The 23,347-nt window shown below is 40.9% G+C and overlaps 1 pseudogene; it reads left to right on the plus strand.

The window, feature by feature from the left end:
- Positions 1-11,786: 11,786 nt before the first annotated feature.
- Positions 11,787-13,018, plus strand: LOC787332 (olfactory receptor 56A1-like; annotated as a pseudogene).
- Positions 13,019-23,347: the final 10,329 nt, after the last annotated feature.

Genomic DNA, 23,347 nt, shown 5'->3' on the forward strand with positions numbered 1-23,347 from the left:
GTGGACCACATTCTGTCAAATCTCTCCACCATGACCTGCCCGGAACAGGAGCTCATAAAACCCTCAAGATTTATTAAGCAAATTCCCAACATGGTTTTACTACAGCTGATACATCATAAAAGACTCATCCCTCTACATCTTCTGTAAATTCCAGGGCTAAGGGCAGATAAAACAGGTTCTGTTGGATCTAGATATGAAGAATGACAAGGCAGTTAAGGATCCTTTTCTAATAGCCTCCAATAAATAGGAAGAAAAAGGCAATAACAAGGTAAGAGATATGGTAACTTTGGATGCATTAGCATCTAGAAACCCTAAGCAGATCCATAAGGAGCCAATTAGTTTTCTTTCTTCTCTCTGCCTTCCTAGAAGAGGACCCCATTTCATTTCTTGTTTAGGAGACTTAGTGAAAGTAGAGAATTGGCTTTCATCTTGCTTGACCAGGAAAGAGAGGAAGCCTATAAATTCTACAGTGTGATAAAAGGTGTACAAATGCTGAATTAGTATGTCACTGGACATCTGGCACATGGACTCAGGAAAAAAAAAAAAACCGATGAAGAAGTTTTCCCCAAACTCTGTCCCCATAGAGCAGTTTAAATTGCAGACAGATAACTTTCTTTGGACTGACAGAACTCTTTCACATTTAACCAAACTCAGTTTCTCTGAGATTTTTCTCCAATGGTTCTGGTTTTGCCCTTTTGCCAAAGATAACCATTCAAATATTTTCAAGTTATCATTGATGTCCTTTGCAGATCACACATTATCCAGTTCAGTTCAGTTGTTCAGTCGTATCTGACTCTTTGCGACCTCATGAGCTGCTGCACGCCAGGCCTCCCTGTCCAACACCAACTCCTGGAGCCCACCCAAACTCATGTCCATTGAGTCGGTGATGCCATCCAACTATCTTATCCTCTGTCATCCCCTTCTCCTCCTGCCTTCAATCTTTCCCAGCATCTGGGTCTTTTCAAATGAGTCAGCTCTCCGCATCAAGTGGCCAAAGTACTGGAGTTTCAGCTTCAGCATCAGTCCTTCCAATGAACACCCAGGGCTGATTTCCTTTAGGATGGACTGGTTGGATCTCCTTGCAGTCCAAGGGACTCTCAAGAGTGTACTTCAACACCACAGTTCAAAAGCATCAATTCTTTGGCACTCAGCTTTCTTCACAGTACAACTCTCACATCCATACATGACCACAGGAAAAACCATAGCCTTGACTAGAAGGACCTTTGTTGGCAAAGTAATGTCTCTGCTTTTTAATATGCTGTCTAGGTTAGTCATAACTTTCATTCCAAGGAGTAAGTGTCTTTTAATTTCATGGCTGCAATCACTATCTGCAGTGATTTTGGAGCCCCCCAGAGTAAAATCTCTCATTGTTTCCACTGTTTACCCATCTATTTGCCATGAAGTGATAGGACCAAATGTCATGATCTTAGTTTTCTGAATCTTGAGCTTTAAGCCAACTTTTTCTTTTTTTTTTTAATTTTTATTATTTTTTTAAATTTTATTTTATTTAACTTTACAATATTGTATTGGTTTTGCCAAATATCAAAATGAATCTGCCAGAGGTATACATGTGTTCCCCATCCTGAACCCTCCTCTCTCCCCATACCATCCCTCTGGGTCGTCCCAGTGCAGCAGCCCCAAGCATCCAGTATCGTGCATCGAACCTGGACTGGCGACTCGTTTCATATATGATATTATACATATTTCAATGCCATTATCCCAAATCATCCCACCCTCTCCCTCTCCCACGGAGTCCAAAAGACTGTTCTATACATCAGTGTCTCTTTTGCTGTCTCGTATACAGGGTTATTGTTACCATCATTCTAAATTCCATATATATGCGTTAGTATACTGTATTGGTGTTTTTCTTTCTGGCTTACTTCACTCTGTATAATAGGCTCCAGTTTCATCCACCTCATTAGAACTGATTCAAATGTATTCTTTTTAATGGCTGAGTAATACTCCATTATGTATATGTACCACAGCTTTCTTATCCATTCATCTGCTGATGGGCATCTAGTTGCTTCCATGTCCTGGCTATTATAAACAGTGCTGCAATGAACATTGGGGTACACGTGTCTCTTTCCCTTCTGGTTTCCTCAGTGTGTATGTCCAGCAGTGGGATTGCTGGGTCATAAGGCAGTTCTATTTCCAGTTTTTTTAAGGAATCTCCACAGTGTTCTCCATAGTGGCTGTACTAGTTTGCATTCCCACCAACAGTGTAAGAGGGTTCCCTTTTCTCCACACCCTCTCCAGCATTTATTGCTTGTAGACTTTTGGATTACAGTCATTCTGACTGGCGTGAAATGATACCTCATAGTGGTTTTGATTTGCATTTCTCTGATAATGAGTGATGTTGAGCATCTTTTCATGTGTTTGTTAGCCATCTGCATGTCTTCTTTGGAGAAATGTCTATTTAGTTCTTTGGCACATTTTTTGATTGGGTCGTTTATTTTTCTGGAGTTGAGCTGTAGGAGTTGCTTGTATATTTTTGAGATTAGTTGTTTGTCTGTTGCTTCATTTGCTATTCCAGTTGAGCTATTCCAAATCATGAAAGATGATGTTGTGAAAGTGCTGCACTCAATATGCCAGCAAATTTGGAAAACTCAGCAGTGGCCACAGGACTGGAAAAGGTCAGATATCATTCCAATCCCAAAGAAAGGCAATGCCAAAGAATGCTCAAACTACCACACAATTGCACTCATCTCACATGCTAGTAAAGTAATGCTCAAAATTCTCCAAGCCAGGCTTCAGCAATATGTGAATTGTGAACTTCCTGATGTTCAAGCTGGTTTTAGAAAAGGCAGAGGAACCAGAGATCAAATTGCCAACATCTGCTGGATCATAGAAAAAGCAAGAGAGTTCCAGAAAAACATCTATTTCTGCTTGATTGACTATGCCAAAGCCTTTGACTATGTGGATCACAATAAACTGTGGAAAATTCTGAAAGAGATGGGAATACCAGACCACCTGATCTGCCTCTTGAGAAATTTGTATGCAGGTCAGGAAGCAACAGTTAGAACTGGACATGGAACAACAGACTGGTTCCAAATAGGAAAAGGAGTACGTCAAAGCCGTATATTGTCACCCTGTTTATTTAACTTATATGCAGAGTACATCATGAGAAACGCTGGACTGGAAGAAACACAAACTGGAATCAAGATTTCCAGGAGAAATCTCAATAACCTCAGATATGCAGATGACACCACCCTTATGGCAGAAACTGAAGAGGAACTCAAAAGCCTCTTGATGAAAGTGAAAGTGGAGAGTGAAAAAGTTGGCTTAATTTCAACATTCAGAAAACGAAGATCATGGAATCCGGTCCCACCACTTCATGGGAAATAGATGGGGAAACAGCGGAAACAGTGTCAGACTTTATTTTTCTGGCTCCAAAATCACTGCACATGGACTGCAGCCATGAAATTAAAACGCTTACTCCTTGGAAGGAAAGTTATGACCAACCTAGGTAGCATGTTCAAAAGCAGAGACATTACTTTGCCAACAAAGGTCCGTCTAGTCAAGGCTATGGTTTTTCCTGTGGTCATGTATGGATGTGAGAGTTGGACTGTGAAGAAGGCTGAGCGCCGAAGAATTGATGCTTTTGAACTGTGGTGTTGGAGAAGACTCTTGAGAGTCCCTTGGACTGCAAGGAGATCCAACCAGTCCATTCTGAAGGAGATCAGCCCTGGGATTTTTTTGGAAAGAATGATGAAGCTTAAACTCCAGTACTTTGGCCACCTCATGCGAAGGGTTGACTCATTGGAATAGACTCTGATGCTGGGAGGGATTGAGGGCAGGAGGAGAAGGGGACGACAGAGGATGAGATGGCTGGATGGCATCACTGACTCGATGGACGTAAGTCTCAGTGAACTCCGGGAGTTGGTGATGGACAGGGAGGCCTGGCGTGCTGCGATTCATGGGGTTGCAAAGAGTCGGACATGACTGAGCGACTGATCTGATCTGATCTCCCATTCTGAAGGCTGTCTTTTCACCTTGCTTATTGTTTCCTTTGTTGTGCAGAAGCTTTTAAGTTTAATTAGGTCCGATTTGTTTATTTTTGCTTTTATTTCCAATATTCTGGGATGTGTGTCATAGAGGATCCTGCTGTGATGTATGTCGGAGAGTGTTTTGCCTATGTTCTCCTCTAGGAGTTTTATAGTTTCTGGTCTTACGTTGAGATCTTTAATCCATTTTGAGTTTATTTTTGTGTATGGTGTTAGAAAGTGGTCTAGTTTCATTCTTTTACAAGTGGTTGACCAGTTTTCCTAGCACCACTTGTTAAAGAGATTGTCTTTAATCCATTGTATATTCTTGCCTCCTTTGTCAAAGATAAGGTGTCCATATGTGCGTGGATTTATCTCTGGGCTTTCTATTTTTTTTTCCATTGATCTATATTTCTGTCTTTGTGCCAGTACCATACTGTCTTGATGACTGTGGCTTTGTAGTAGAGCCTGAAGTCAGGCAGGTTGATTCCTCCAGTTCCATTCTTCTTTCTCAAGATAGCTTTGGCTATTCGAGGTTTTTTTGTATTTCCATACAAACTGTGGAATTATTTCTTCTAGCTCTGTGAAGAATACTGTTGGTAGCTTAATAGGGATTGCATTGAATCTATAAATTGCTTTGGGTAGTATAGTCATTTTCACTATATTGATCCTTCTACTCCATGTCCTTTTTGATTTCTTTCACCAGTGTTTTATAGTTTTCTATATATATGTCTTTAGTTTCTTTAGGTAGATATATTCCAACGTATTTTATGCTTTTCATTGCAATGGTGAATGGAATTGTTTCCTTAATTTCTCTTTCTATTTTCTCATTATTAGTGTATAGGAATGCAAGGGATTTCTGTGTGTTGATTTTATATCCTGCAACTTTACTATGTTCATTGATTAGTTCTAGTAATTTTCTGGTGGAGTCTTTCTATGTAGAGGATCATGTCATCTGCAACAGTGAGAGTTTTACTTCTTCTTTTCCCATTTGGATTCCTTTTATTTCTTTTTCTGCTCTGATTGCTGTGGCCAAAACTTCCAAAACTATGTTGAATAGTAATGGTGAAAGTGGGCACCCTTGTCTTGTTCCTGACTTTAGAGGAAATGCTTTCAATTTTTCACCATTGAGGATAATGTTTGCTGTGGGTTTGTCATCTATAGCTTTTATTATGTTGAGGTATGTTCCTTCTATTCCTGCTTTCTGGAGAGTTTTTTTTTTTATCATAAATGGATGTTGAATTTTGTCAAAGGCTTTCTCTGCATCTATTGAGATAATAATATGGCTTTTATTTTTCAATTTGTTAATGTGGTGTATACATTGATTGATTTGTGGATATTGAAGAATCCTTGCATCCCTGGGATAAAGCCCACTTGGTCATGGTGTATGATCTTTTTAATGTGTTGTTGGATTCTGATTGCTAGAATTTTGTTAAGGATTTTTGCATCTATGTTCATCAGTGATATTGGCCTGTAGGTTTTTTTTTTTTTTTTTTTTTGTGGCATCTTTGTCAGGTTTTGGTATTAGGGTGATGGTAGCCTCATAGAATGAGTTTGGAAGTTTACCTTTCTCTGTGGTTTTCTGGAAGAGTTTGAGTAGGATAGGTAGAAATTTAGCTTTTCTCTAAATTTTTGTAGAATTCAGCTGTGAAGCCATCTGGACCTGGGCTTTTGTTTGCTGGAGATTTCTGATTACAGTTTCAATTTCTGTGCTTGTGATGGGTCTGTCAAGATTTTTTATTTCTTCCTGGCCCAGTTTTGGAAAGTTGTACTTTTCTAAGAATTTGTCCATTTCTTCTACGTTGTCCATTTTATTGGCATATAATTGCTGGTAGTAGTCTCTTATGATCCTTTGTATTTCTGTGTTGTCTGTTGTGATCTCTCCATTTTCATTTCTAATTTTATTGATTTTTCTCCCTTTGTTTCTTGATGAGTCTGGCTAATGGTTTGTCGATTTTATTTATCCTTTCAAAGAACCAGCTTTTGGCTTTGTTGATTTTTGCTATGGTCTCTTTTGTTTCTTTTGCATTTATTTCTGCCTTAATTTTTAAGATTTCTTTCTTTCTACTAACCCTGGGGTTCTTCATTTCTTCCTTTTCTAGTTGCTTTAGGTGTAGAGTTAGGTTATTTATTTGACTTTTTTCTTGTTTCTTGAGGTATGCCTGTATTGCTATGAACTTTCCCCTTAGGACTGCTTTTACAGTGTCCCATAGGTTTTGGGTTGTTGTGTTTTCATTTTCATTTGTTTATATGCAAATTTTGATTTCTTCTGTGATTTGTTGGTTATTCAGCAGTGTGTTGTTCAGCTTCCATATGTTGGAATTTTTAATAGTTTTTCTCCTGTAATTGAGATCTAATCTTACTGCATTGTGGTCAGAAAAGATGCTTGGAATGATTTCTATTTTTCTGAATTTACCAAGGCTAGATTTATGGCCCAGGATGTGATCTATCATGGAGAAGGTTCCGTGTGCGCTTGAGGAAAAGGTGAAATTCATTGTTTTGGGATGAAATGTCCTATAGATATGAATTAGGTCTAAGTGGTCTATTGTATCATTTAAAGTTTGTGTTTCCTTGTTAATTTTCTGTTGATCTATCCATAGGTGTGAGTTGGGTATTAAAGTCTCTCACTATTATTGTGTTATTGTTAATTTCTCCTTTCATACTTGTTAGTGTTTGTCTTACATATTGTGGTGCTCCTATGTTGGGTGCATATATATTTATAATTGTTATATCTTCTTCCTGGATTGATCCTTTGATCATTATGTAGTGACCTTCTTTGTCTCTTTTCACAGCCTTTGTTTTAAAGTGTATTTTATCTGATATGAGTATTGCTACTCCTGCTTTCTTTTGGTCTCTATTTGCATGGAAAATCTTTTTCCAGCCCTTCACTTTCAGTCTGTATGTGTCCCCTGTTTTGAGGTGGGTCTCTTGTAGACAACATATGTAGGGGTCTTGTTTTTGTATCCATTCAGCCAGTCTTTGTCCTTTGGTTGGGGCATTCAACTCATTTACATTTAAGGTAATTACTGATAAGTATGATCCCATTGCCATTTACTTTATTGTTTTGGGTTCGAGTTTATACACCCTTTTTGTGTTTCCTGTCTAGAGAATATCCTTTAGTATTTGTTGGAGAGCTGGTTTGGTGGTGCTGAATTCTCTCAGCTTTTGCTTGTCTGTAAAGCTTTTGATTTCTCCTTCATATTTGAATGAGATCCTTGCTGGGTACAATAATCTGGGCTGTAGGTTATGTTCTTTCACCACTTTAAGTATGTCTTGCCATTCCTTCCTGGCTTGGAGAGTTGCTATTGAAAGATCAGCTGTTATCCTTATGGGAATTCCCTTGTGTGTTATTTGTTGTTTTTCCCTTGCTGCTTTTAATATTTGTTCTTTGTGTTTGATCTTTGTTAATTTGATTAATATGTGTCTTTGGGTGTTTCGCCTTGAGTTTATCCTGTTTGGGACTCTCTGGGTTTCTTGGACTTGAGTGATTATTTCCTTCCCCATTTTAGGGAAGTTTTCAACTATTATCTCCTCAAGTATTTTCTCATGGTCTTTCTTTTTGTCTTCTCCTTCTGGGACCCCTATGATTCAAATATTGTAGCGTTTAATATTGTCCTGGAGGTCTCTGAGATTGTCCTCATTTCTTTTAATTTGTTTTTCTTTTTTCCTCTCTGATTCATTTATTTCTACCATTCTATCTTCTAATTCACTAATTCTATCTTCTGCCTCTGTTATTCTACTATTTGTTGCCTCCAGAGTGTTTTTGATCTCATTTATTGCATTATTCGTTATATATTGACTCTTTTTTATTTCTTCTAGGTCCTTGTTAAACCTTTCTTTCATCTTCTAAATCCTTGTCTCTAGGCTATTTATCTGTGATTCCATTTTAATTTCAAGATTTTGGATCAATTTCACTATCATTATTCGGAATTCTTTATCAGGTAGATTCCCTATCTCTTCCTCTTTTGTTTGGTTTGGTGGGCATTTATCCTGTTCCTTTACCTGCTGGGTATTCCTCTGTCTCTTCATCTTGTTTATATTGCTGATTTTGGGGTGTCCTTTCTGTATTCTGGCAGTTTGTGGAATTCTCTTTATTGTGGCATTTCCTTGCTTTGTGTGGGTTTGTACAGGTGGCTTGTCAAGGTTTCTTGGTTAGGGAAGCTTGTGTTGGTGTTCTGGTGGGTGGAGCTGGATTTCTTCTCTCTGGAGTGCAATGGGGTGTCCAGTAATGAGTTATGATATGTCTATGGTTTTGGGGTGACTTTGGGCAGCCTGTATATTGGAGCTCAGGTCTGTGTTCCTGTGTTGCTGGAGAATTTGCTTTGTATGTCTTGCCCTGGAACTTGTTGGCCCTTGTGTGGTGCTTGGTTTCAGTGTAGGTATGGAGGCATTTGATGAGCTCCTGTCAATTAATGTTCCCTGGATTCAGGGTTTGGACTTAAGCCTCCTGCTTCCAGTTATAGGTCTTATTTTTACAGTAGTCTCAAAACTTCTCCTTCTATACAGCACCATTGATAAAACATCTAGGTTAAAAATGAAAAGTTTCTCCACCATGAGAGTCACCCAGAGAGGTTCACAGCATTACATGGAGAAGAGAAGAGGAGGAGGGAGTTAGAGGTGACCCGAATGAGATGAGGTGGAATAGAGGAGAGAGCGGGCTAACCAGTAACCACTTCCTTATGTGCACTCCACAACTGGACTGCTCAGAGATGTTCACGGCGTTATACAGAGAAGAGAAGAGGGAGGAAGGCGACAGAGGTGGCCAGGAGGATAAAAGGAGGGAATGAAAAGGAGAGAGACTGATCCAGCCAGTAATCAGTTCCCTAAGTGTTCTCCACCGTCTGGAACACACAGAAATTCACAGAGTTGGGTAGAGTAGAGAGGGGTTAGGGAGGAGACACAGGCGACCTGGTGGAAAAAAAGGAGAGTCCGAAGCGGGAGAGAGCAGTCAAGCCAGTAATCTCGCTCCCTAGTGAAAAATGGGTCCTGAAGATTGGGTTCTTAAAGGTACAAAATTGGTAACAAATACCCAAAAGCAAAAATGAAAAATCTAGAGTTTGGAATTTCAAAAATAAATGTTAAAGAAAAGAAGAAGGAAAAGGAAGAGAAAAACAAAAACAAACAAAGTCACAGAAATTATAAGGAAGATATAGGTACAAAATTGATAACAAATACCAAAAAGCATAAATTAAAAATCTCCTTTAGAAGACAGTGGGTTGCTTTTCTCGGTGCCTGATGTCCTCTGCCAGCATTCAAAAGTTGTTTTGCGGAATTTACTCAGCGTTAAAATGTTCTTTTGATGAATTTGTGGGGGAGAAAGTGTTCTCCCCGTCCTATTCCTCCGCCATCTTAGCTCCTCCTCCTAAGCCAACTTTTTCACTCTTCACACATCTATATTTTGTAACAATTACTTAACCCCACAAAGGGGGTCAGTGCCTTTTATTATGTTTTAACTTCCTATGACTTTATCTCAGTCTGACAAAGAATTTCCAAATCCATAGTGCCCTGAATTGGATAAGATACTCCAGAGGGCTAATTGAAACGGAGTTGAGAAAGACTCTCAGTTTTGTTTTTGACATTGTGTTTCTATGAAATAAATGAATAGATATGATATTCTCAGAAGAATGCCTGGTATATGCGAGATGCCTGATATATACCAGTGAATATTGTCGATCCAGCTTTAGAGTCCTTAAATTATTTTTTATTCCATGTACCAATACTTAACACTTATTAGAACATCGAGAAATTTGCTTCCCTTTTCTTCTTTCCCATTCCAGATTTTCTCTCCTCCTACCTGCTATCCAATGTTAAACAGTGAAGAAATTGAATTGGACTTTAATAAGCTTAGAGTCCAAGTGATAACACTGGGTAGCTAAAGGCAAGTACCTTGGACTTGATGAGTTTTGGGCAATAACCCTTTCACAAGTAAATGGTGAACAAGTGATGAATAGAAGCAGATAAAGAGGAGAATTGATCAGCAAGTAGCCTTTGAGGAGGTGCATGAACAGGTATAAATATTATGTCAAACAATGCTAGAAAAGGACAAAGTGCAAAGAAGGGCACTCAACAGGGATGAGAAAACTTGAGGAGGAGGAAGGTCAAGAAGAACAGGAAAGCTGGGTGCAGAGAGATGAGATTTTGTATGGATAAGTTGGTAATATTTTAAGCTGAAGGAAATTCAAGAAAATTTGTACTAACATAGCAGGAACAATAGAGTGATTCTGAGTTTGTTTTAGGGCAAGGGCAAAATATTTATTAAGTCAGAGACCTAGCCTAGGGTTTTACCATTCACCAAGGGACAGGCTCTTGAGCAGCACTGCAGACAGTGGCGTGAATGAGCCTCCAGGTTCTAACATGCATTGTGTGGCATGCTCTGTCCATCCCCTGAAGTCCACCATAAAAACCCTCAGTGACTACCATTTGTAGTATTTTTTTTAAAACATTTTTCTTTAAAATTTTTTAATTTATTTTTTATCTTATGCTGGAGTATAGTTGATTACCAGTGTGATAGATTTGGGCAAAGTGATTCAAATTATGTGTGTGTGCTGTGCTGAGTCATGTCTGATTCTTTTGCGACCTCATGGACAGTAGTCCACCAGGCCCCTCTGTCCGTGGGATTTTCCAGGCAAGAAAACTGGAGTGGGTTGCCATTCCTTTTTCCAGGGGATCTTCCTGACCCAGGGATCGAACCCATGTCTCTGGTGTTGCAGGCAGGTTCTTTAACACTGAGCCAATTCAAGTTATACTTGCATCCTTTTTCAAATTCTTTCCCCATTTAGGTTGCTACATAATACAGAGCAAAGTTCCCTGTGCTGTTGAGTAGGTCCTTGTTGGTTATCCATTTTAAATATAGCCACCATTTGTAGTATTGATCAGAGCTTCTCCTTTCCCCTCCTCCAAGTTCCTTCAGCACTGAAACCCTGGCTAATTCTCCACTTTCACTCTCCTTCCTTGAAATTTTCCATCTGTGTAAAACACTAAGGTCCAGTTTTTTGCAATAGGCTTTTGTTAAGAATCTATGGGGCGTTAGAGAATGTTGATGTATATCAGTGAAAAGTGCATGTTGTCAGTCCTCAGATATTTCAGAGTAGGGTGGAGGGAGACAAAGAGGTACAAAATCTATGTGTAAAAAATTACAAAGAAATGATAATAGTAAAGAAAAAAAGTTGCTTTCTTAATAAACAACTACTTCAATTATCTTACTTTCCATCTGAATTTGTAACCTTTCCCCAAATAGGCATGCTACAATATGATTCATTCTTGTCTTGCCTTTTCCTTTACCTGCAAGCTTGAATGAGCCTTTTAGTTATGTAGTCAGCCTTCTCTATCTACACTTTCTCACTTATTGAATCTTCAGCTCCTTTCATTCTGGTTTCTATTGCCACCAGTCCAATGAATTATCCATGTCCAGGTCACTAATGACACCCTTTCAATAAAATTTAATGACCATTCATATTCTCATATTATTAGACTTTTGCTTAGCTGACAAGTTGATCCTATGTTCCTTAAAATTTTCATGGAGAAAGCAACTTCTCCTTTACAGTATTATCATTTTTGTTTTCTTAAACTGGTACAACACTGACTTAATTTATTGCACATTTTTAAATTGTGAGGTTACTACCTATCGTTATTCTCTTTTCACATCTTAGCATTTACACTGATTCTTTTTTTCTCTTTCATAGACTGTAGCATTAATTGTCTAGAGAAGGAAATGGCAACCCACTCCAGTATTCTTGCCTGGAGAATCCCAGGGACAGAGGAGCCTGGTGGGCTGCCGTTTATGGGGTTGCACAGAGTCGGACATGACTGAAGTGACTTAGCAGCAGCAGCGTTAATTGTCAAGTCCCACCACTCTATCTTTAGGATATTGCCTGGAATTTTCCTCCTTCTATATATCATTAGCAACCTACAGAGTGAGAGCTATATTTTTGAAATCAATTAAACAAAATTACCTTTTGTATCTGACCAAGCAAATAGTCAAGACAAGACTTCTCAGCTCAGGATTCACTGGATGACCTCACTCAGCAACTACTCCACTCCTTTAGTCTCTGAATTCCTCCTCATCTGCTTCCCTAACTACCAGAGCTGGCAGCACTGGCTGTCCCTGCCCCTCAGTCTCCTCTTTCTTCTGGTCCTGGGGGCCAATGCCACTCTCCTGATCACCATCCGGCTGGAGGTCTCTCTTCATGAACCCATGTACTGTTTGCTCAGCCTCCTCTTCCTGCTGGACATGGTGCTCTGCCTCACTGTCATCCCCAAGGTCCTGGCCATCTTCTGGTTTGACCTCAGGTCCACCAGCTTCTCTGCTGCTTCCTCCAGACGTTCATCATGAACAGCTTCCTCCCCATGGAGTCCTGTGCATTTTTGGTCATGGCCTATGACTGCTATGTGGCCATCTGCCACCCACTGAGGTACCCATCCATCTTCACTAACCACGTTGTGGCCAAGCTAGTACCTTCATTGTCATACAAAATGCCCTTCTCACTCTACCCATTCCCATTCTTGCTGCCAGGCTTTGTTATTGTGGGAAAAATGTCACTGAGAACTGCATTTGTGCCAACCTGTCTGTGTCCAGGATTTCCTGTGACAATTTCACCCTGAACACAATCTACCAGTTTGTGGCTGGTTGGATGATACTAGGCTCAGATTTCATCCTCGTTTTCATCTTCTACATCTTCATCTTAAGAGCTGTGTTCAAGTTCAAGGCCGAGGGAGCTGCAGTCAAAGCTCTGAGCATGTGTGGCTCTCACTTCATCCTCATTCTCTTTTTCAGCACCATCCTTCTCGTTGTGTTGACAAATGTGGCCAGAAAGTGTCCCCATGGACATCCTGATCCTGCTCAATATCCTTCATCACCTCATATCCCCTGCCTTGAACCCTGTTGTATATGGGGTTTGGACTAAAGAGATAAAGCAAGGAATTCAGAAACTGTTGCAGAGAGGGATGTGAATTTATAAAACAGATTTAGAATTCTATCTGCCCTTCCTTCTCAGTGATTTTTCCCAGGCATGAGCTAGAGAAAAGCCTGACCCTGGTTTCTGCCTTTGTTCTTGCCTGGCTCAGGAGAGGGTAGGCAAGAGGAAGAAACTCATTTTTCTTGGGCAACTGCTTTGGTCCTGGGCAGTTACAGTGAAACAATTTAATCTTCACAACATTCATGTAGCTACTACTACTACTACTACTTCCATTTTACATAGTATAAAAAAATATGATTTTAAGAGAAAAAACTACTGGAGATCATATATATATACATATAGCAGATATATGACAGAGCAGACATTAAAATCCAGGCTCTAGAGCCTGGTGTCTTTCTACAGAAATGTCCCACCCTTGCCTGTGTTTTGTCCTTCTGGATTTCCATGGATATTTCCTGCCTGTATCTCCTATTATGAGAGGGATGAGTTCTCAGAAAAGACAGAGTCCTGTGACAAAGAACCTGCAGGACCATAGGAAAAGAGCACTCATAATAATAATAATAAATCAGTGCTAACCTCTTACTATGTCCTCAACAGCCTCACTGCCCTCAGGGAGTCTAGAGAATGAGGAAATAGTTTGAGGTGGGGGGAGAGTGGATATGAATGGAGTAAGAAATTGGGGAATCAGGACAGTAAATTGGCTATGTCCCCATGGGTTTAAGCGGCACATGCAGTGAACTGAAAGGCAGGTCTTATCTGTTGATTCATCTCAAGAGCTCTAGTTGAAGGTGAAAAGATAGAGCGAAGTGTCACGTTTGTGGATAAAAGTGGGTTCATTCAGGAGAAAATAAATCTCACAGATTACCTTTAGAGAATTTAAAGTAAGCACTTGATTAAATAAGTATTGGACTGCTGCTAAGTCACTTCAGTCGTGTCCGACTCACACATGAAAATTAAAAAAAAAAAAAAAAAGAGGGAAAAAGAGAGGATGCTGAAGTAACACAGGGATAGTACCTGAGGGAAGAACCTTATACTTGGGAATTGTTGGGTCATTAGGAGCCAGCAGGTTGGCGGTGGGCTTGCTGAACTGGGTTTCGCAGCTCTGAGGAGGGGAGCAGCCTCTGACTGGTACTCGTGTCACAAGGGCTCCGCGGAGGTGCCCTTAGGGCTGGGACAGAGACCTCTGAGCAAGGACTCTATCCTGATGCTGGTATCTCTGAAGGAGTTTAGAGAGGCTGACTTGATTCTGGGAATTCTGAAACTCTAACCCAAACAAAATCCAAAGCAACCAACCAACCAATCCTGGAAGCTAAAACCAATTTCAATGCCAGAATGAAGAGTCATTGCTGAGGGATACTGATGAAAGGGGAAGGAACAAGTATCCCACCTTACCCCCCACCGCCTCCACCTTCCAGTCTTTGTCTGTTGCTCTCTGTAGGTAAAAACTGAGAGGGATCCAGCTGACCCAGAGTCCTAGAGTCTAAGCCCCAGCATCACAAGATGTTTGGATGGGAGGGTGTAGCTCTGAGTGACAAGAAGTAATTACTGGCACAGCTCCAAATGTTTGAGTCTGAAAACTTAGGATCACCTGAAGGACAGTTATACAATCCCTGCAGTATAGGATGCCACCCAGTGGGCTGGAGACAGAGTCAAGTCCTACAGGGCAGACAGGTGAAGAGATGTGACGTGATGCTGTAGGGGCAGCTGTCAAAGTTATGAAAGAATTTGATATCAAGCTGGTAACAGGAATGGAGATCCACTGCTCCACCCTATGGGGATAAAAATAACTGCAAGTCAATGCTGATATTGGGCTCCAGGGGCAGATTCTTCCAAAGAAAGCCACACTCAATAACAGTTTGAAAGGAAAAATGACATCTCTGCAAGATAGCGATCTTCATACCCCCAGACCTGGCTCTCATTTTCTCAAGCCAGAGCCACAGATGTGATTCAGTATTTGTCATTTTTAAAAAGGAATTCTTTGATAGGACTTCTCTCTATCTCATGGCTGCCCAAATAATTTTTTCCACCATCATCTCCTACTGTTCCTCAGAAGACAGAAGGGCCAACTTCAACACCTCTTGCCTAATATGATACTAATAATTTCAATGTCCAGATATACTGATAATAATTATAGTAATATTAATGAAATTAAAAGCTCAAATATTTTGAATGCTTGCAATATTCCAGTTTTAATGCATGATAATATTTAATTTTCATAAGAGTCTTTTGTAGATGATTAAGATTAAGAGGACCACAGTTTCTCAGAATTGTCAAGCCCAGTGCAAGTGGTTCAATGAACGAGACACAGTGGTACCAAGACAGGCTTTGGGGTGAATCTACGTGTAGATAAAGAGAATGGAGGAACAGGGTAACTCAAAGAGCCTGGTCTTGAAAGGCAGACACAACTCAGCTGTAAAGTAATCATAGCATTGCAAAGGTACTTAGTAGAAATCTTTGAGCGCTGTCTTGAGTGGATAGAATGAAGTGGCATAAACTAAAGGAGTTTTAAATTGGTGGGGTATAAATGTCCAAACTTCCAGTTATAAATAAGTATTGGAGGTGCAATGTACAACGTGATGACTATAGTTAATACTGCTCTGTGTTGTATTTGAAAGCTGCTCAGAAAACGAATCCTAAAAGTTCTCATCGCAAAGAAAAATTGTTTTTCATTTTTTTGGCTATCTATATGAGATGTTGGATGTTAACTAAAATTTTGTAGTAATCATTTCACAGTATATGTAAGTCAAGTCATTGCTGTGTGCCTTCAACTTATACAGTGCTATATGTCAATTATATCTCAATAAAACTGAGAGAAAAAAATAAATAAAATGGAGGGATATAGATTTTTTTTTTCAGTTTAACTGAGAAGATCTGTGAAGAGTCACTTTGCTAACTGTGGTCCAGTTGTACTAGAAGGGGGTGTACAAAGAACAAGAGGAGCGGGAGAAAGTTGATCTGTCAAGGCCACTCAGGTTAGTCACACTTATATAAGGAACACAGAGTCTTTTGAGAAAGATCTGAAACCGCTGAACACCGCTCTCTAGGAACAAGGCAGATTTAAATCAAGATTCAGCGACAAGAGAAAGCAACAAGTTTCCTGGAATTAATCTGGAGGAAAGAGAGTGTATGCTGGTGATCAATGTTTAAAACAAAGACCTAAACATTGTTAAGGGAGCAAAACTACATTTCCACAGATCATAAAGTGGAGTTTGGGAGCCTCTTAGCACATAGCCATTTGATACTGTAGTGTGTTCGGGGTGTACTCTGAGCATGCGGGTGTTAACCATGAAAGGTATGACCTCAAAGGCAGACTGTGGGACATCAAGACTGTGCAGCCAAGGAGTCTAAACAGGATAGCCTTACTGCAAGGAGTAAAGAAATGCTTCGTTGTTGACATGTCAACGGTGCCCCCCTGTGGCTATAAGTAGGAATAGCAATATTGGAGTGAATTTGGTTCTCAACCTCTTCTCATTCTTAAAAAGAAACTGACAACTCTGAAAAATTCCTGGGATCTCCAGTACTCAGCTGGAGGGCTAGGGTAGATTTGAGACAAAAATACTGTACTTCCTGCTCAGAAGTCTGTGGGGGTGGGGAGGGGGTTGAAAGATTAGAAAATAAAATGATACAATAATTTACAGTCTGGTTTCCTTTATTTCAGTGACATTTAAGAACAATATCAAATCAATCACATGAATCAGATATTCATGTTGCTGGCTTAAATCTTGGCTGTCTCTGCCCACTGAAGTCAAATAAAAAATATGGAGACTGAGTTTGGAGGAAATAGAAAGGTGGCTTTAATTCTTAGTCTGCCAAGAGGGGAACAGGGTAGGCTCGTGCCTCAGGAACTGTGCCCCGTCTCCATGAGAAGTCTAGGGGCTTATATAAGATGAGGGCTTGCAGTCAAGAGTCAGTGATGGAGAACAAAGGTGTTAGGATGGTGTCTCCTTCTTGCATTGTTTCAAAAATAGTCATAGGCTGGAGTCAGAAACCCAGTTATTGAGTCTGGCAGTTCAGTGGCTTGGCAGCCTTTTTTCTGATATGCAAAACAGAAGAACTACAAGGGGAAATTAAAGGATGCTTGCTCCTTGGAAGAAAAAGTATGACAAACCTAGACAGTGTACTAAAAAGCAGAGACATCACTTTGCTGATAAAGGTCTGCAGAGTCAAAGCTATGGTTTTTCCAGTAGTTATGTATGGATGTGAGAGCTGGACCATAAAGAAAGCCGAGCACCGAAGAACTGATGCTTTCAAATTGTGGTGCTGGAGAAGGCTCTTGAGAGTCCCTTGGACAGCAAGGTTACCAAGCCAGTCAGTCCTAAAGGAAATCAACCATGAATATTTACTAGAGGGACTGATGCTGGAGCTGAAGCTCCAATAATTTGGCCACCTGATGTGATGAGCCAACTCATTGGAAAAGACTCTGATGCTGGGAAAGATTGAGGGCAGGAGGAGAAGGGGCAACAGAGGAAGAGATGGTTGGATGGCATCACTGATTCAATGGACATGAGTTAGAGAAGCTCTGGGAGATACTGTGGGACAAGGAAGCAGTTCATAGGGTCACAAAGAGTTGGACATGACTTAGCAACTGAACAACAACAACAAGGAAAAGAGATATTAGGTGCAAAATGTAGCTCTTGCAGAGTTAGGGGAGCAGAAAAGCAAACTGAGTTACAGACATGCAGAGTTTGAAGGGTTAAAGTAAAAAAAAAAAACCTTTGAATGTTCAGGCCTACTCACTGTTCTGTTTATCTTTTCTGTTCTTAGGAAAAGGAAAGAAAAAAAATTCATTCTTCTCTTTTCCTTTCCACTACAACATTGATAAGGGTATATTGTATCATAATATTTAATAAGATTCTAAATTAGGTGTATTTTGCTAAGGACTATATGAAATAGTAACTTTTCCCCCCATTTCTTCATCTATACAACCAAAAATTAGTTATTGAGTGCTTCATGTGTAATTAGCACAGTAGTGATTAGCATAGATGGTTACCAAGAGGTAAACTACTTTCAGAGAGATTTTGGTCAAAATACCATGAATTATCATTTTTGAAAATTTGCAGGAGAGACAACTGAGTTAAAAGATAAAATACTAATGGTCATTCAACTACCAGGCACAAGAGTGAAGAGAGAGAAATTAGGCATATTTGCTACTTAATCTAGTTTTCTTACTATATTGTCTAGGGATTGATCTACATTTTTTTCTACTTTAATTAGATAGTTGTAGGGTTTTCTGAAGTTTTTCATGCTCTAAATTATAGATAGCAGAGGCAGTGCACATCAAAATCCATGTTATATTGAATTAATAAATGCCCATAAAGTTAGTTACTGCAATAAAAATACCACAGGAACTTAACACAATTTGTTTACTTCTCATTCACATCCTGATTTCAGTGCATGGGGGCTTTGCTTCATGTCGTCATTTAGACATGAAAGGACGACAGAGGAAGAGATGGTTGGACGGCATCACTGACTCAATGGACATGAGTTAGAGAAGCTCTGGGAGATACTGTAGGACAAGGAAGCCTGGTGTGCTGCAGTTCATAGGGTCACAAAGAGTTGGACATGACTTAGCGACTGAACAACAACAACAAAGGAAAGAGATATTAGGTGCAAAATGTAGACCCATGCTTCTGTCATATTTGGGTATTCTGCATCATAAGGCCTTACAGACTTTCACAGATCCTTCTGCATCTGACTTTCACACACTGAGGCTTACCAGGTGGCTCAGTGATAAAGAATCCACCTGCCAATGCAGGAGACACAAGAGCAGTGGGTTAGATCCCTGGGTCGGGAAGATCCCCTGGAGAAGAAAATGGCAACCCACTCCGGTATTCTTGCCTGGAGAATCCTCATGGACAGAGGAGCCTGGTGGGCTACAGTCCATGTGATCGCCCAGTGTTGGACACGACTGAATGACTGAGCATGAATGTGTCACACAGTGAAGGGAGACAGTGTGCAGAATCTTGCGGGATATTTTAGGGGCCAATCTGGGAGAGATTTACATCATTTTCTTTACCATTGTGTTGGCCAGAATCCTCACATAAATCTAGCTGCCTAGAGGAGAGGCAGGGTGACTAAATATTTCTTTCTTAAGAGAAATGATATGAGAGACTCTCACATGTAACACATACTTGACTCTTTCCAAGTGAGGCTACCCAAACTCTCATTTAGTCACTGAAGGCAGCACAGAGTCCAAGATCACCAGGAATGTGTGGTCTTCTTCATCAGTCCTGATGTGGCTCCTCTTGGACCATCATCTTCCTTCTTTCATCACATATTTAATGGTGGAGCAGAAACTGGGTACTAGCCATTAAGAGTCTAAGTTGAAAGTGAAGCATGGGGTACATTTCACAGAAACTTGTCAATGGTAATGCTGGAATGCTTTGGGGGCAGGCATCACATCTTAACCTCCTGACAGCTGGGGAAGATCCCTAACTAGATACTGGTTATGTTCTTTGGGAGAGGATCTCCTGACCATTGTTTTCTATGTCCCCTTGTTCTTCTTTTGGGGGGGTTGTCCTCAGTGACATTAAATGAAGCAGGCATTGGAGCACGTGACTTCTTTCGGAGGTACTGTATTTGTAGCCTGTTCCCTGCTCATAAAATATTAGGGTCAACAACTATTTTAATTGTTTACCAAAAGCTTTCTCTAAAAGCCAAGCTATTTACAGCAATTGTTTTCTAAATGTTGTTTGTTTTGGTCACTAAGTCTTGTCTGACTCTTTTACGACCCCATGGACTGTAGCCCACCAGGCTCCTCTGTCCATAGGATTTCCCAGGCAAAATATGGGAGTGGGTAGTCAATTCCTTCTCTAGGGGATCTTCCTGACCCAGGGATTGAACCAGCGTCTCCTGCACTGCAGGCAGATTCTTTACCACTGAGTCACTTAGGAAGCCTATATTGGGAAATGTATATGCTGGGTTGCTAAGTTGTGTCTGACTCTTTGCGACCCCATGGACTGTAGCCCACCAGGTTCCTCTGTCCATGGGGATTCTCCATGCAAGAATACTGGAGTGGGTTGCCACATCCTCCTCCAGGGGATCTTCCCAACCCAAGGATGGAACTCAGGTCTCCTGCACTGTGGGCAAGTTCTTTACCCACTGAGCCACCAGGGAAGCCCAAGAATACTGGAATGGGTAGCCTATGACTTCTCTGGGGGAACTTCCCAACCCAGGAATCGAACCGGGGTATCCTACATTGCAGGAGGGTTCTTTACCAGCTGAGCTACCCAGGGAAGCCCTCTGATATGTTAGTACTAGGTCAATTCCAGATGCTAGAATCACTGTGTAGTGTAAGCACCTGACAGGTAGCTTTTTTGATTATAATATAAGTGCCTGGCATTGGGTTTTGATTGCTGAAGCATACGCTTTAAAAATGTTCATCTCCTTCAAATAAAACAAAAATAAGATATTACCTCAGAGTGGTCAGAATGGCCATTATCAAAAATTTACAAACAGTCAGTGCTGGAGAGGGCGTGGAGAAAAAGAAACCCTTCTATACTGTTGGTAGGAATGTAAATTGGTATAGCCTTTATGGAGAACATTATTGAGGTTATTTTATAAACTAAATATAGAACAACCATATGATTACCAAGGGGGAAAGTGGGGGTAGGGATAAACTGAGAGACTGGGATTGAGATAGGAGGTAGAGAGGCTCCAAGTTGGACATCATAGCCAGCCTCCCTTTGCATTTCCTGAGGCAACAGATAGGTGGGCTCCAGTTGAGAAATTTACAATGAGCAAGCCTCCCATTTGTTCTCCAAAATGGAAGTAACACAGAAACAGGGTAAATAGCCAGTCTTTGTCTCCTGTAAACATGTCAAGGGAATAATCAAGGCAAGGACAAAGAGAGGCAAAAACTCTGTCTGAGTAAAGGATTGAGGGATCTCCCCTTCCTTCTCTTTTGGGACAAGGGAGACACTATACATGTGCAGAAAGGCTCCCTGGAGTCAAAAGTCAGAGAATAATTCCAGGCCATAATGAGTCTTGCTCTTCCCAGAAGCCTTCACTTTGAGATCTATCTTGGTAAAGGTGTGCATGCTCACCCCAGGGGAGGGTCCTGAAACAGATTAACATGGGCGGGGGGCAAAGCAAGATGACTGGCCTCAGAGAGGACAAAGACCCAGAAAACTGCCCCCTTATAAAGGATTAAAACTTCCCAAAGGAGCGACTCTCTCTCTGACCTCGTCTGTGCCCCTTTCTGCAAGTACTTTTCAATAAACTTTTACTTTACCTTCTGCCTCCTCTCCTGAATTTGTTCTTGATGAGGCAGGCAAAGACTAGGGATCCTGGCTCTAACTGCTGGCCCCATGTGGTTCAGTGATTAGGACTCCTGGTCTGGGAAACTAAGACCTTGCTTCTAACTACTGCTCACTACTGCTTGCTGTAAGTTGACGTTCACTGCTGTGCACATCTGAAATCAGGATTGACATATACACAGTGCTATATGTAAAATGGGCTTCCCTGGTGGTCAGATGATAAAGAATCTGTCTGCAATGTGGGAGACATGGGTTTGATCCCTGGGTTGGGAAGATCCCCTGGAGAAGGAACTGGCAACTGACTCCCAAGAATGCCTGGGAAATCCCATGGACAGAAGAGCCTGGCAGACCGCAGTCCAATGGGATTGCAAAGAGTCAGACACCACTTGGCAATTAAACACACACCCCAGACATTTTTATCCGATAGCATCACAAAACACATAAGAATTTTCTTTGGCATAATGTAACATTTTTCTTTCTTTTTTTATTTCCTTTTTCCCCATGACACTCCTTTTCTGCATGATTGTGTCTATCTAACACTATCAGTCTTGAGAGGACAGCTATCCACACCATCTAGTCTCTTTTCAGTGGTGGTTTCTATGAGTCTTTGCTACTCAGTTCAGTTCAGTTGCTCAGTCATGTCTGACCTTTTGCAACCCCGTGGACCATAGCATGTCATGCTTCCCTGTCTTTCACCAACTCCCAGAGCTTACTCAAACTCATGTCCTGTAGTCTGTGATGTCATCCAACCATCTCATCCCCTGTTGTTCCCTTCTTCACCTTCAATCTTTCCCAGCATCAGGGTCTTTTCCAATGAGTCAGTTCTCCACATCAGGTGGCCAAAGTATTGGAGCTTCAGCTTCAGCAACGGTCTTTCCAATGAATATTCAGGACTGATTTCCTGTAGGATTGACTGGTTTGAGCTCCTTGCAGTCCAAGGGACTCCCAAGAGTTTTCTCCAACATCACAGTTCAAAGCATCAGGATAACTTGGCAGCTGCCAAAACAACAAGTGAAGAACTAAAGAGCCTCTTGATGAAAGTGAAAGAGGAGAGTGAAAAAGTTGGCTTAAAACCCAATTATTCAGAAAACTAAGATCATGGCATCTGGTCCCATCACTTCGTGGCAGATAGATGGTGAAACAGTGGAAACAGTGACAGACTTTATTTTTTTGGGGCTCCCAAATCTCTGCAGATGTTGACTGCAGCCATGAAATTGAAGAGTGATTGCACCTTGGAAGAAAAGTTATGACCAACCTAGACAGCATATTTATTAACAAGCAGAGACATTACTTTGCTGACAAAGGTCCGTCTAGTCAAAGCTATGGTTTTTCCAGTAGTCATGTATGGATGTGAGAGTTGGACTATAAAAAAAGCTGAGTGCCAAAGAATTGATGCTTTTGAAGTGTGGTGTTGGAGAAGACTCTTGAGAGTCCCTTGGACTGCAAGGAGATCCAACCAGTCCATCCTACAGAAAATCAGTCCTGAATATTCATTGGAAGGACTGATGCTGAAGCTGAAACTCCAATATTTTGGCCCCCTGATGCGAAGAACTGACTCATTTGAAAAGAACCAAATGCTGGGAAAGATTGAAGGCGGGAGGAGAAGGGAATGACAGAGGATGAGATAGTTGGATGGTATCACTGACTCAATAGACATGAGTTCGAGTTTGGGAGTTGGTGATGGACAGGGAAACCTGGCGTGTTGCAGTCCATGGGGTCGCAAAGAGTTGGACACGACTAAGTGACTGAACTGAACTGAATTGAACTATCATTTATATACACTGATGGCCAAGCAAAAATCCAACTGTGGCGTGAGAAAGGTGAGAAGTGGTAGGAGAATCTTGGGAAATTTCTATGGCTTTTCTGGTCTGTCTGAGACACTGTCTACCCTACAGCCTGATCTACCTCTTGTTTGCATCTTCCAGATGATTTATTAAGTAATTCTCCATGTTTTATTTTAGACATAAGAAAGAGAAGCAGAGGGACATACTTAGATCCCTTCCATGGTTTTCTGTCATCCCCATCACCTGTAGTAGGAAGAAGAGAAGGCACTGGGTGGAGCATAGGTAAGCTGCATGCCAGGGATAGAAGTCCAGTGGATGTGGTGCAGAGATCTGAATCCATCCCCAGACCCAGCCCCCAGCTCAGGACCATGTAAATGTTCTCCTGAGACCTCCCTTGTCACTCTGCC

The sequence above is a fragment of the Bos taurus genome, chromosome 15, assembly GCF_002263795.3.
Source record: "Bos taurus isolate L1 Dominette 01449 registration number 42190680 breed Hereford chromosome 15, ARS-UCD2.0, whole genome shotgun sequence".
Taxonomy (NCBI): Eukaryota; Metazoa; Chordata; class Mammalia; order Artiodactyla; family Bovidae; genus Bos; species Bos taurus.